We start from the raw sequence: 15,125 nt of genomic DNA, 5'->3' as shown, positions 1-15,125 counted from the left end.
GAAGTTGAGCATAAAGCACTGTTTTCAATAGCCTATGGAGAGATTCATGAGAATCACGATGACTACCAGTACTATCCTTGTGGTCCTTAATGTGTTATACATGGAGTTCTGCACCGTAGTGCTGGACGTAAGGAGGTAATGCATGAAACCTATAGTCCTTCTGTTTTATGAAGGCAAAATGCTGTGGCTGTGATAATCACGTCAAGAATGCGTACCTGCCAACACTTTCATTCTAAATAACTAATATCGTAACCTTCGCCATAAATTTCCAGTTATTCTTTTCCCGATGGCAGTTTTTTCCACTTTCATGTAGTAGGACTGTAGGTGATAAGGGAGAAATTCCTATGGCACTAAAAGTTTGTAAGAAGGAATGAGGTTAAAAATATGAGAAAGAATAGATAAACAGTACTACAAAAGGAAAGGAGGGAACGGGTAGCGAAAGAAGGAGAAAGCAGGGGGGAGGATGTGTGAGGTTGCCAGCCTACTTGAGAGAGACTGCAATATATGCTTAAATTTTGACCAAATTTATTCAAAACGTCAAATAGCGGCGCCAATTAAGGTGTAACACCCATTATTAGACAAATGCATATTGAAAGAAAACAGGTCATTAAATAGATTGATGAAAGGAATATTTGTTGACAAATATGGTTATTTAAAGAGAAAGTTAAACTGCCTTATGCCTAAAAAAAATGTAGGGCGTAGGAGAAAGTGATAAAAAGGGGGACTTCAAGCACGAGGGATAATAGGAATACGGAAATAGCTGAAGAAAAAAGTTAAGAAAAAATTGGTTCGGGTCCGAAAGACCGTCCAATATCTTTATTTATTGCCTAATATCCAAAGGATAATAATAATGAGTAGGATACCCAAATACGGTGGTGAATAATAGACAGTGTTTTTATTTAGTAGATAAAATGCAATATATGCAGCAGATATTATAATAATTCATTTTTTGTAATTCCTTTTCATCTAATCACACTCACCTGCCTTACCCTCCAGCAGACTCTCGTCTCCGCTACCCAACCATTCGTCTCCCCCTCCCACCAGCCAGACTGTGCTGCTTCTTCACCCTCCCACACTACCCCCTATATAACTCCGCCCACATTTCTCCCCTCCTCACCCTCCCACATCCCCCCTCCCTCCACCTGCAACTGTTACCAGAACCACTGAGACCCAAACCAAGTCGCTGGTGGATGGGGTGTAGCCGTTTCATCTGTCCGGAGCTGTACATGCAATATTAAAGGATAATATTTCAATAATACTGAGATCAGGACAATGAATTGTCTTGTGAAAATCAAGCAATGATTACTTTATGTGGCTTGCTTCCCCGATTCTCTAAGGACGAGAATTTATAAACTCTCTTAACAGTACACAGCAGAGACTAATTCCTCACAACTGCTGTTTGTTAGTACTGTTAGCCTCTGGAGAAAGTGACTTCACCGCTGACAGTCAATAACTAATGCTATTAATGATAACAGATTCTTAGTGGTGCATTAACTCTTGGTTGGCACAACGGATTTTAAGCTTAATACAAAAGGACTGGCCTAAGTAACAGTTATGAATAGCAAAGCGTTTATGCAAACTAGAAGTAAGTGAAATAAGCTTAATATGGAAAATAAAACACGAGTTTACATTACATTAAGCTCGAGAAAAAGAACTGTTAAATTTATTGATTACAAAGAAGTAAATTTACGTTACATTTCAAAATGAATTCAAAATAAGATCGTACTCACTCGCTCACTCAAAAGCTAACTCTTAAACCTAGGAAAATACAAAAAGAAAATACTGGTCAGAAAAGTGGGCAAAGCGGATGACTGGGTGTCGCTACTGGAAGGACACTGCACACACTAAGTCTCTCGCCAATCACGCTAGGTGGGAGTACGGCGGCGGTGGGAACTACGTCATAGGAAGAACACTGCCACACACACTACCCGCTTCCGCGGCGTACAAATCTTCACTGACTTCAAATCGTGAGAAAGAGGCGAGTGTCGTGGCCGTATTGCTAATGGCTAGAATGAGCGAAACACGCCCATAATAAATCGCTCAGCGGAAGTGCTAATGTCTCGCACAAAGACGATCATTTATGACACAGTAAAAAATTGTTCTGAAAACACTCCCGACTGGGTGAATTGATTGATTGATTGATTGCAAATAATTAAAATCTGGCGGCGCAACTGCCAGGGTCATATGCCGTCGGACGACAAAGTAAAACGCACAGCAAAATAAAAAGTGCATATTCAAATTAAAGTTAATATCTGGTAGTAGGAACAAAACACTGAAAAATAATAAAAGAATAGTGTATAAAATATCAAGTACTTATAAAAGTGGAAGGAGGCCCGCCTCCTGAAGAAAACTAAAAACATCACTAAAATCGCTAGAGGCTTTGCCAAGCATCGAGGACAAACAGTAGGCACCATCTGCCCCCTTATGCCTATGGAGGAATCTCTGACGTAGGTCACCCAGACTCGGACACTCGACCAGGAAGTGACGGACAGTAAGGGGAACAAGACAGTCATCACAGTACGGTTGAGATTCACCATTCATCAGGAACCCATGTGTAAGCCACGAATGCCCAATGCGAAGCCTAGCAAGAGCCACCTCCAATCGCTGAGACATAGAAGGAAGAGCCTTTGGCACAACCACTCTCTGAAAGATTTCTTTTAGTTTATTGTGAGAAACAACATCCCAGTGTCTCTGCCAACACGTATGAATTGCGTACCGCAAGTAAGGTGTTACATCTGAAGCAGGAAGTGGGTAGTCGGTTGGGGGCTGTTGAGAAGATGCAGCTTTAGCTAAAGTATCTGCCCTCTCATTGCCCACCACACCAACATGTGCAGGTACCCAACAGAAGTCTACATGGCGGCCACGACGGCCAAGAAGAAAAAGCCACTCTAAAATTGATAAAACCAATGGATGGGATACATTAAAAGACTCCAGTGCAGACAAAGCACTACGCGAATCACTAAAAATCACAAAAACGGATTGGGGGAGAGTAAAAATAATTTTAACAGCATATAAAATTGCAGTCAGTTCCGCTGTATACACTGAAGTAATGCCAGGAAGGCTACCACCCCTACTAAAGGAAGGGAAGACAACACCAAATCCTACTCCAGTGTCAGTCTTAGACCCGTCAGTATAGACGGGGACAGAACCCTCATGAATGGAGGCATGTTCTAAAAAGAGGGAGAGGGACACATGAGAGGGAAGTGAGCCCTTTTTTTCAACAACGGACCTACAGAATGTCACACGAGGGAGCAGCCAAAAACCCACCCTTGAGATCCGATGAGGACAAATTGCCAGTCTTGGGACAGAGAGGGCTAACATAACAGACCGGACCCTGTAACCAAATGGTTTTGGGAAATTAGGACGGGTGTCAAAAGCAGAAGATCGGGAATCCTGGGAGACGATGGCACAAGAAACTGAGTCTGGAATGCGGTGAAGACGATACCAACACCTCATCATTAGCAACTGGCGTCGCAAATCCAAGGGGAGTACACCAGCATCCACCAATAAGCTTGGAATCGGGGATGATCTGAATGCCCCGGTTGCCAGACGCACACCAGCATGATGTACAGAATTTAACAACCGGAGACGTGCATCTGTTGCAGAGGAGTAGACCTCACACCCATATTCAAGTTTGGGAAGAATAAGAGACCTATGCAAGAGGAGGAGTGTCTGACGGTCAGCACCCCAAGAGGTATGAGCTAAGACCCTCAAAAGACTCAAAGCTTTAAGACAAGCCACCTTAACAGAACGAATATGAGGAACCCAGGTTAGTCGTCTATCAAACAAAAGACCCAGAAACCGCGTCTCTTCCACACAAGATATTCTCCTACCATAGAGATACAAGTCAGGGTCAGGGTGAACCCCTCGAAGGCGACAAAAATGCATAGCCACTGTCTTTGTTGAAGGAAAATGGAAACCGTGAGTTTCTGCCCAGTCAGAAATTCGATTTAGAGCTAGCTGCAACTTCCTCTCTATCAGAGACATTCTAGACGAGGTAAAGGAAATCGAGAGGTCATCGACATATAGTGATCCTCGTACACCGTCAGGAAGTACACTAATGACACTGTTAATGGCTACAGTAAACAGAGTAACACTAAGGATACTCCCCTGTGGTACGCCATCTTCTAGAGCTCGGGCAGTAGAAAGCACTCCTCCCACTCGTACCCTTAAAATTCGGTTAGATAAAAACTGTTGAATAAAAATAGGCAAGCGTCCGCGAAGACCAAACTCATGAAGAGAGAGTAAAATACCATGACGCCAGGCAGTGTCATATGCCTTCGCCAGATCAAAGAAGACCGTGACCTGGTGTTGGTTAGTGGAGAAAGCCTCAGTGACAGAAGATTCCAAGGACAGTAGTGCATCAGAGGTACATCGCATTTTTCGAAAACCATACTGAGCAGAGGATAGGAAGTCACCTCTCTCTAAAAACCACACAAGCCTAACACTGACCATCTTTTCCAAAACTTTACATATACAAGACATCAAAGAAATGGGCCGATAATTCGTCGCCTGTAAGTGGTCCTTACCTGGTTTGGGGATGGGGATAACTACAGCAACACCCCAACAAGCCGGAAACTCCCCAGAACACCATATCTTATTAAACAGTGAAAGCAAAAACAACAGGGACTCATCAGACAGGTGGCATAAAAAGGCATAAGGAATATCATCATAACCAGGAGAAGAATTATGGCACTGCGACAAAGCCGCCTGGAGTTCAGAAATTGAAAATGGAACATTGTAAGGCTCTCCTCCAGAAGATGCAAAACTGAGACCACGAGACTCTAGGCGCCGACGGTGGCAAGCCGAAGGCGTATCTGCATCCTTCTTTGACACACTGGCAAAATGATCAGCAAGCAACTCTGCAACAGCAAATGGATCAGCCACAGTTCCACCTGCTGCAGATAAAACAGGAGGGGAGTGAACAGTAAATTTTCCTGAAATTTTCCTTACCTGGTTCCACACCCGGGTGATGGAAGTCCTCGAATTGATGGAGGAAACATAATTCTTCCAGGATGAACGCCTGGCCTCCTTTAAAACCCGCCTCATATGAGCTCGTGCCTTCTGATACGCCACCAAATACTGAGGATCCCTACGGTGACGACGAAGTTGGGAGAAGGCGACTCGTTTGGCTCTCACTGCGGAACTGCACTCAGAGTTCCACCAAGGAACCGGATGTTTAGGAAACTGACCCTTCGTTTTTGGAATAGATAACAGGGCTGCTGAGTGCAACACGGTATTGAAATATGACACAGCCTCAGTAAGACAGCCAAACTCGTTGACAGAAAGGGAAATGGAACTTAATTCCCTGAAACTTGGCCAGTCAGCCTTATCCAGAAGCCAGCGAGGAAGACGTGGCTGAGGTCCCCCAGCACTAGTAGTTAAAAGTAATGGAAAATGGTCGCTGCCATACAGGTCTGGCAACACATCCCAGGTAAAATCTAAAACAGCATCAGCTGAGCATAAAGACAAATCAATGGCAGTAAAAGTTCCAGTCTGACTATGGAAATATGTCATTTTATTAGTATTGAAAATGCCTAACTCCTCATCTTCCACTAAAGAGGCCAGCATTACACCCCGAGGGTTGGCCTCACTATTTCCCCATAGAGGATGGTGACCATTCATATCTCCTAGTAATAGTAAGGGAGAAGGAAGGTCATGAATAAGGCGTTCCAGATCCGCCCTTTCAACAGTAGCATTAGGAGGAAAATAAAGACTGCAAACTGTATACTGTCGACGTAAAAACATTCGGACAACAACAGCCTGCAGGGGAGTGGAGATGTCCAGATGATGGTATGGAATATCCTTGCGAAGGAAGATAGCAGCACCTCCATGATGACCTTGGCCTGGCACAGGATCAGAATAAAAGGCATGGTAGCCAGAAGGACCGGAAGGAACAGTATCACCCACCATGGTCTCCTGGATGCACATGCACAAAGGAGTAGATTGAGAAACAAGATGACACAGTTCCTCATAGTTTGCACGTAAACCCCGACAATTCCACTGGATGATAGAACCCATAATGGAGGAATGACGATTAAGTGCGGGACTGTACACCTGACGAGCGAGCGGGTTTGGATTGATGCTTATGAAGACCCTTCACAGGAGCCTGCCTAGCACCAGAAACCCGTACCCTCTGTCTAACATCTGAAGACAGACGTAAGGATGGGGAAGTAAGTTTTACAACACTCCTTCTTGGAGTGGGCATACCAGTTTGTTTGGTAAGTGGCTTGGGGGCTGTCTTTGGAGGTGTAGGACGGCCAGTGCCCCCACCAGAAGCCCCAGAAGTGGAAGTAGAGCCCACAGGTCTAGAGTCATTTGAGGAGGCCATCCTATGCTTCAGATCTGAAGCACCAACAAGTGGTCCAACATCCCCAGGTGGGGACTGGACCAGAGCTGAACCATCAGCTTCAGCAGTCTCCTGGCTAGATCCCTCAGCCTGCTGGACAGAGGGAACAAGAGAGGTGTCAACAGAAGGGTCAACAACAGAGACTTTAGGTGGCCAGTCTTCATGTTCAGAGGACTCTGATGAACTACGGTGACGTTTACCAGGTACAGATGGAGCCTCGGGCATACTGGCTTCAACGGGAGAAGAGGTCCGGTCAATGTTGTCGTCTGCCACCACCACAGAAGTGTGCAAGGCGTCAGCCGCCGAAGTGGGGGCAGAAACAGTCGGAGTAGCGGTCAGGCAAGCATCATTCTCACCAACAGTAGTAACCATGGGGACAGCATTCTGTATATCATGAGTTGAAGGAGCAGGTACTGGAATACGTCGAGGCTGCCTCTGAGATACAGGGTGGCGCACAGACACTCCAGTAAGGACAGCGGCATAAGTAATTCCGGGCTGGAAAAAGCGAGTCTGGACTATCTTCTTAGCTTCAAGAAACGAAACCCTCTCAGTCGTTCGAATAGACAAAATCTCCTTTTCTAGACAGTAGCGTGGGCAGTTTTTAGAATTTACAGCATGCGGACCCCCACAGTGATAGCATTTAAGGGGGCCTGGACAGTCATTGGTATGACTTTGTCTGCCACAAGAGACACATATAGCAGGAAGGCCAGCCTGTGCATGGCGGCAAAAGCGGCTAACATGGCCATAACCTTGACAGTGGAAACAATGCTTTGGGGGTGGCACATACGGTTTCACTGGAAGAGATAGTCAAGCAAGTTTCATCGATGCAGGCAAAGTTAATCTATCAAAGGTCAGGAACAAGGTCGGAGTAGGGGTCAGGACACCATCTATTTTCTTCTGTAGATGCTCAACTTTGACAACACCTGATGACTGCAATTCCTCCAACAACCGTCCCTCTGAATATCGGAGTAGGTCACGAGAAAATATGACGCCCTTACAACTGTTGAAAGAAGCATGTGGTACACAGCAAATACCAGAACCCGAGACAGACTTCAGAGCCATGAGACTGGAGCTCTCTTCTGGGGAGGACACCTCAACCAGAATGCTTCCGTCTCCCTGTGTCGAGATTTTCGGTTCCCTCCCACATGTAGAAACTATGGCCCGGTGCAGGTCAAAAATATCAATGTCCAGCACTGACTTCCCCTCAGAGGATTTCATTACCAGATATTTGGTGTATATTACAGGCTCAGACTCATCAAGACCTTGCCTCATAGCCCCACCAACCTGACGTGACCGCCTCCCAGTCCCATCTGATTGCCGGGGTAGAGGAGGATAAACGCCACGGGTCTGGAAAGGCTCCAGAGTGGCAATATGTGAGGTGGAGTCAGAAGAATGGCCAGGGACAGATGCCGTGTCGTCAACAAGAGGTTTGTCATGAAGCTCCATGTACCACTAAATAAAACTTCATTCCCCCACCCCCCCACCCACCATGGAGCCCAACAGGGGGAGGCCATATGTCAGGGACAGAACCACTGACGACCCCAGGGGTAGCAGAGGAGTATACGCAGGTAACCACTGGGGGACCCGGACAAGGGTGACTCCAGGACAATAGGAGCCACCAGGCCCCCCAGTGCCCACTTGACCCTAGCCAACGCATGACCAGCCGCTTGACCTGGTCGGGCCCAACCAGGCCGCCCGTCTAGCCAGAATAAGGGACCAAAGAGGTGTATTGCTAGCTGCAGGACACACCGTGCAGCATCGCTCAACCTCCAGGACTCCCGTCTCCCAGCATTACGGGATGCCACGCACGGAAAACACGTGGGGAGGCAACAGTCCCGCCCTAGATGGCAAGTGGGAAGGGACTAGCATCACCAGCAGGCCTCCTCCACCAGTGATGCAGGGGGTGCTTGGTCCACGACACTGACAAATGCCGAACCCTACAAAGGTAGGCATGCCTCCAAAGTAGGTGGCACTGCCAGCCACGCTTCAAGCCCCACCACCAGGTCAAGGTGACCCCCCTCAGCGGGGCCGACCGGTTGAATACGTAACAGTTAAACTGAGCGATAAATACTGGGATTCCACTAGAATTCGCGGTTTCCCACCAAAGTTGATGTCACGAGTTTATTCAAATACAAATCGCGCCGACTCGTGACATCATGAGCTGTAATCGGTTTCAGCAAATTCTAAGCCGCCTCCACTTTTACGATGCTGATGATCCTGCCAATGCAAATGACACTGATAAGATGAGGTGAATTAGGTTGGTTTTTGATCACCTGCGGCAAACATTCCGTTCCTCATTTTATCCCTATGGAGACCTTGTCATAGACGAGAGTCTTGTGTTGTGGAGAGGCAATATTTCCTTTTGGCGGTACATACCCAGCAAAAGGCACCGTTTTGGGTTCAAGATCTTTGTTATGTGTGACTGTAGGACTGGTTATGTGCAAGACATAGTCTTGTACACCGGTGCAAAGACAGACATAATAGAAGATCGGAGTACTGGACTGTCTGGAGCAGTGGTAAAGACAATGATTGAAGACTATCTTCATCGTGGTCACGTCCTTTACCTAGACAACTGGTACACTAGCCCTCTTCTCGCTCGTTATCTATACCTGCATGACACTGGACTCTGTGGTACCGTCAAAGTGAACCGGCGTCACATGGTCAAGGTGGGGCGGAAACTAGAAAAAAATGAGGTGGTCTTCTTCTAGGCTAACAACATCCTAGCTACAGTGTGGAACCACAACAGAGAAGTCAGCCTCTTGTCCACGGTTCACCGCCCATTGATGCACCGTACAGAGTCCGTGGATTACCGCAGCGAGAGGAGGCGCCACTTATGGAAACCCGAGTGTGTGCTTGATTATAACATCAACACGCGCCTGGTGAATCAGTTAGACTCCATGATATCCACTGTCGAGTGTGCCAGAACCACGATGAAGTGGTACAAGAAGGTTTTCTTTCACCTGCTAGATATAACTGCCCTCAATTGCCACCACCTGCACGCCATGACAACAGGAGTGCAGGAAACCTTTGAAGGGTTTGTGAGGGAGCTTAAACGTGAGATTTTTCCCAGGTATGCGGTCGAGAGGCCCCAACAACGCACACGCACTGCCCCTACCGCCCAAACTAACCTGAGAATATCCGCCCGCAATTTTCCCACTCCTATACCTCCCTAGCCAAATAGAGCTAGGCCCCAACGCAGGTGTCATGTGTGTGGTCATTCCCGTGTGAGACCCACCACTCAGAGAAAAGACACCCGCTATGAGTGAGTTGAGTTTAACATGGGTCTCTGCATTCTCTCTTGTTTCAGTGAATATCACACCTTGATGCAGTTCTGATATGGTGTGAATGCGATATGATGCTCATACTCAGGAACAAATGCGACATACAGACGCTCAGAGTAATTATAAGGGCCGTAAATATGTAAATAGTAGTATAAAAGTGGAAACGGGTGTAATGTAAGTGGAAAATTATTATGGAAGTGCATAAATATATTCTAAGTCGAAATATTCCTAGCAAGTGTATATAGATGCGATATTCTGACGCTCAGTGGAACAAATAAGGCCCGTAAATATGTAAATAGTTGTATAAAGTGGAAACGGGTATAATGTAAGTGGAAAATTATTATGTAAGTGCATAAATATATTCTAAGTCGAAACATTTCTAGCAAGTGTATATAGATGCGATATTCTGACGCTAAGTGGAATAAATAAAGCCCGTAAATATGTAAATAATTGTATAAAGTGGAAACGGATGTAATGTAAGTGGAATATTATGTAAGTGCATAAATATAATCTAAGTAGAAAAACATTCCTAGCGGGGGTATATAGATGCGATATTCAGACGCTCAGTGGAATAAATAAGGCCCGTAAATATGTAAATAGTAGTATAAGGCGGAAACGGGTGTAATGTAAGTGGGGAAGTATACTGGAAGTGAAGAAATAAAGTATAAATTGAAACACGAGTGGTAGCGAGTGTGCTTGCTACATGGATATGTGCTAACATTTCGCTAAATACCCTCGTAAGGAATGTAAATAAGTGAAAACATTTACATTGGTTAAAAAATGGACAATGTCATAAAAACAATAATATGAAAGTAAAAAAAATATAATGTATGTTGAGAGAAGAGTCATAGCGAGTGCGCTGAGTAAGCAAATGTGCAAAATAGTTATGCTAAATATCACCGTAATGAATGTAAACAGCTGAAAACATTTACATAAAGTAATAAATGGTAAAATGTCATTGAAACAGTATTATGCAAGTAGAAAAATTGATGTGTTTACTGAAACAAGAAACTTAGCAAACTAGCGTGTAACCAAAATGACCAAAGTCGCTATGCTCGCGCGATGGAACAATGCTTATTTTTCCTACATATATATTTGAAAACCATTATATTGTTGTTGTGACTGTTTATTAGTTCCAAATCAATAAATGTAGGTGTGTTCTGTGTTGTTTCTCCCAAAATTACCTACCATAGAAAACGTGAGAGCCTGACACGTCAGCGCGGAGTGCCTCACATGTTCTGACCACTTATGGAACCCGGTAAGCCCTTTCTTGGTGATTTTCCTTTGTTTCTCAACGAAAGCGGAGGTTTTAACAAAAAAAAAAAAAAATCCAAAATAGCTGGGGATTGGGGAGTGTCGGAGGTGGGAAATCGGTCGGGACTTGATGGGTTAAGGACTGCCGGCGGAGATCCAGCGGTGGTTCATTCACATCAATCAACAGACTTTCAATTGGCGAGGACCGGAGAGTCCCAGTTGAAAGATAAATCCCAGCATGATGGACAGAATTTAGTGGCCGCAGCCGTGCCTCACTAACAGAGGAGTACACCAAACACCCATAGTCTAATTTGCTCCTAACTAAGGCACGGTAAAGTCAGAGCAGGATGGTTCTGTCAGTGCTCTAAGACAAATGAGATAGGGTCCTTAAGAGAGACAGGGCACGGAGGCATGAGAGTCGTAATGAATGAATATGAAGTACCCACGTCAGTTTCCTGTCGAAGACAAGACCGAGAAACCTTGTTTCATCGACATCACACCCTCTGGCCATTTAACTGGAGATCTGGGTCGGGGTGAACTCCTCTCAAACGGCAGAAATGCAAGGTGACTGTCTTTGTTGGGGAGAAACTGAAACCGTGCACTGTGGCCCACTGAGAGACCCTGTCCAGAGCGAGTTGCATGCGACGTTCAGCCACGGACATTTGGGAAGCCGCATACCATAGAGCCAAATCATCATCATACAGTGAGGCTGACACCCCTTCTGGAACAGAGGACACGATACCGTTCAATGCTATCGCAAAAAGGGTCACAGTCAGGACACTTCCCTGAGGTACCCCTTCCTCCTGAGGGTACGAAGGAGACAGGGTTACACTAACCCTAACTCTGAATGAACGGTCACGCAGAAAATTTAATATAAAGAGGGGTAGCCTGCCACGTAAACCAAAAGAATGGAGTTGTTGGAAGATACCAAACCGCCAAGTAGTATCACATGCCTTTTCTAGATCAAAGAAAATACACACTACAGTAGATGCTGCTGTCTAGCAAAAGCATCACATGCTGCAGCCTCAAGACGGACAAGTGCATCTGTTGTTGAGCGACATTTTCGAAAACCAGACTGACACTGAGAAAGACATTCATTCCTTTCTAGGAAATACATTAGGTGCGTGTTGACCATTTTCTCAAATAATTTGCACATGCAGGACGTTAAGGCAAGTGGCCGATACCCCATGGGACTGTAACCTGCCTTCACCGGCTTCTGGAATGGCAGGACAACGGCCTCATGCCAAGACATGGGAAGAGAGGTTTCCCTCCAGATTCTGTTATAAAGGCTGAGGAGTAAGGACAGTGCATCATCATCCAGGTGTCGAAGCATTGCGTAGGGAATACCATTCGGCCCTGGTGAGGTGTCATGGTAGAGGGAAAGGGCAGATTGAAGTTCGCGACAAGAGATAGGGAGGTTGTAGGACTCCACATTCCCTGAACAAAAGTCCAATACCCTTGCCTCTTCTGTCTCCTGTTGTCTGGCAAATTATGGTGAGCTAGTACCTCTCTGACTGACAGCCGCAAAGGCGGACGCAAAAATATCAGTTACATCTGCAGGGTCACCAACAGGTTCACTATTAGACATCAGCACGGGCGACCTACCTTGAGTGAATTTTCCCAAAATCTTTCACACCCTCTTCCACACCTGAGACACTGGTGCCTTTGAGTTTATGGATGACACATAAGCCATCCAAGAGTCCTGTCTAGCTTGTTTCAGTACCCGACGAGCCTCGGCACGCCCTTTTGAACTCTACGTGATAATGTTCTGTCCTGTATCTACGATAACGGGAGAAAGCTAACTTCTTCTCACATACAGCAACACTGCAATCCTCATTCCACCATGGGACAGGTCGATAGCAATATGTGCCAGAGGTTTTAGGAACGGCATGAAGGGCAGCAGAATGCAGAACGGAGGTAAAGAATTGATTGATTGACTGATTGTAGTAGAAACTGGCAGCGCAACTGCTAAGGTCATATGCCGCCGGACAACAAGCTAAAACACATGGCAAATAAATTGTGCATTGTTAATAACTTTTCCTAGAAATAATACACTGAAAATAGTAAAAGAATAGCTAAAAGAGAAAACAATTTCTTATAAAAGTGGAAGGAGGCCCGCCTCCTGAAGAAAACCAAAAACATCAGTAAAAACGCCATGGGCTCCCCCAAGCATCGAGGAGAGACAGTAGGCACCATCTACCCCTGTATGCCTATGGAGGAATCTCCGACGCAGGTCCAAAAAACTTGGACACTCGACCAGCAAGTGACGGACAGTAAGGGGAACAAAGCAGTCATCGTAGTACGGTTGAGTCTCGCCACTCATCAGGAACCCATGTGTAAGCCGAGAGTGCCCAGTGCGAAGCCTAGCAAGACCTACCTTCAATCGCCGAGGCATGGAAGGGAGAACCCTTGGCACAACCACTCTCTGGAAGACCTCTTTCAGCTTATTATGAGCAACACCATCCCAGCGTCTCTGCCAACACACATGCATTCTGTCCCTCAAGTAAGGTGTTAGATCAGATGCAGGAAGCGGATATTCTGTTGGGGGCTGTTGAGTAGCTGCAACCTTGGCCAATGCATCCGCAGTCACATTGCCCACCACACCAACATGTGCAGGAACCCAGCAAAAATCCACTCTCTTCCTCCTACGACGAATGAGGAACAGCCACTCCAAAATAGCTAAAACTGAGGGATGGGAAGAGTTAAAAGAGTCCAAGTCCAAAAGCGCTAAAAATAGTAAAATAATTGTCAGGATGAAGAAACACCAACTTCAAGGCTAAAATGATGGCTGACAACTCCGTAGTAAAAACTGAGGCAACTAAAGGAAGACTACCTCCACGGCTAAAATTGGGAAATACCACTCCAAAACCAACACCTGATGCCGATTTAGAACCATCGGTATACACAGGCACAGAACCACCATGACTAGAAGAATGATCTAAAAATAACCTTAAAAGACACTGAGGAGACAAAATCCTTTGAACCTGCAATAGGCCTGCAGAAAGTTACCTTGGGCAATATCCAAGGCGCAACCCTCGGGATCCGAACAGGACTGACAAGTAATGCCGACAAACCAAACCCCTCCATTATAACCTGAACCCTATAGCCAAATGGACGAGGCATGTGAGGGTGTCTACTATAACACAAAAGACAAGACTGTTTCGTCACACCCTCACAGACAAGTGAGTCTGGAAGGCGACGAATCCGGAGCAAGCACCGTACTGCAACAGACTGACACAGTAGATCTAAGGGAGGCACACCAGCTTCCACCAATAAGCTGGGAACTGGAGAGGACCGAAAAGCCCTAGTTGCAAGGCGAAGACCAGTATGATAGACAGCATCTAGAGTTTTTAGTCTTGACTCTGTGGCAAAGGAATATACCTCACAGCCATATGACAGCTTAGAGGTTACAAATACCTGAAACAAATGCAAGAGTGTCCTTCAATCAGCACCCCAAGAGGTATAGGACAGAACCCTCAATAGATTGAGAGCCTTCATACATGATGTTTTAATATTTGCCAAGTGTGAGACCCATGTCAAACGACAATCAAAAGTCAGGCCCAAGAATTTCGTCTCTGTCACACAACGGAGTCTCCTGCCACAAAGCTGGAGTTCAGGTCCGGGTGTACCCCTCTCATCCTACAGAAGTGTATAGCCACAGTCTTTGAAGGGGAAAACCGAAAACCCTTGGAAGTGGCCCAGGCAGAAATTTTGTCCAAGGCAAGTTGCATCTGCCGCTCAATAGCAGACATGCGGGAGCTAAGTCATGCACATAAAGGGATGAGGATACCCCAGCAGGCACAGTGTCAATTATACCATTGATGGCCACTGCAAACAGGGAAACACTAAAGACACTCCCCTGCGGGACACCTTCCTCCTGGCACAGTGGCGTAGAGAGGGTAGAACCCACACGGACCCGAAATACACGATCAGTTAAGAAGTCTCCCAGCAACACAGGCAGGCGACCACGTAAACCAAAAGCATGAAGTTGTTGGAGGATGCCATGGTGCCAGGCAGTGTCATAAGCCTTCTCAAGGTCAAAAAACACAGCCACAAGATGTTGCATGGAGGCAAAAGCTTCATAGATTGACGCCTCAAGCCTGATAAGGTTGTCTGAAGTGCACCGTAATTTACGGAAACCAGTCTGCGACGGAGAGAGAAAGCAATCCTTCTCCAAAAACCACATAAGCCTGACATTGACCATCTTTTCGAACAGCTTCCACACACATGATGTTAAAGTG

This window comes from Coenobita brevimanus, chromosome 20, assembly GCF_032717465.1.
Source record: "Coenobita brevimanus isolate Jiangsu-jjx chromosome 20, ASM3271746v2, whole genome shotgun sequence".
NCBI lineage: Eukaryota > Metazoa > Arthropoda > Malacostraca > Decapoda > Coenobitidae > Coenobita > Coenobita brevimanus.
Note: the sequence above shows the minus strand (reverse complement) of the source record.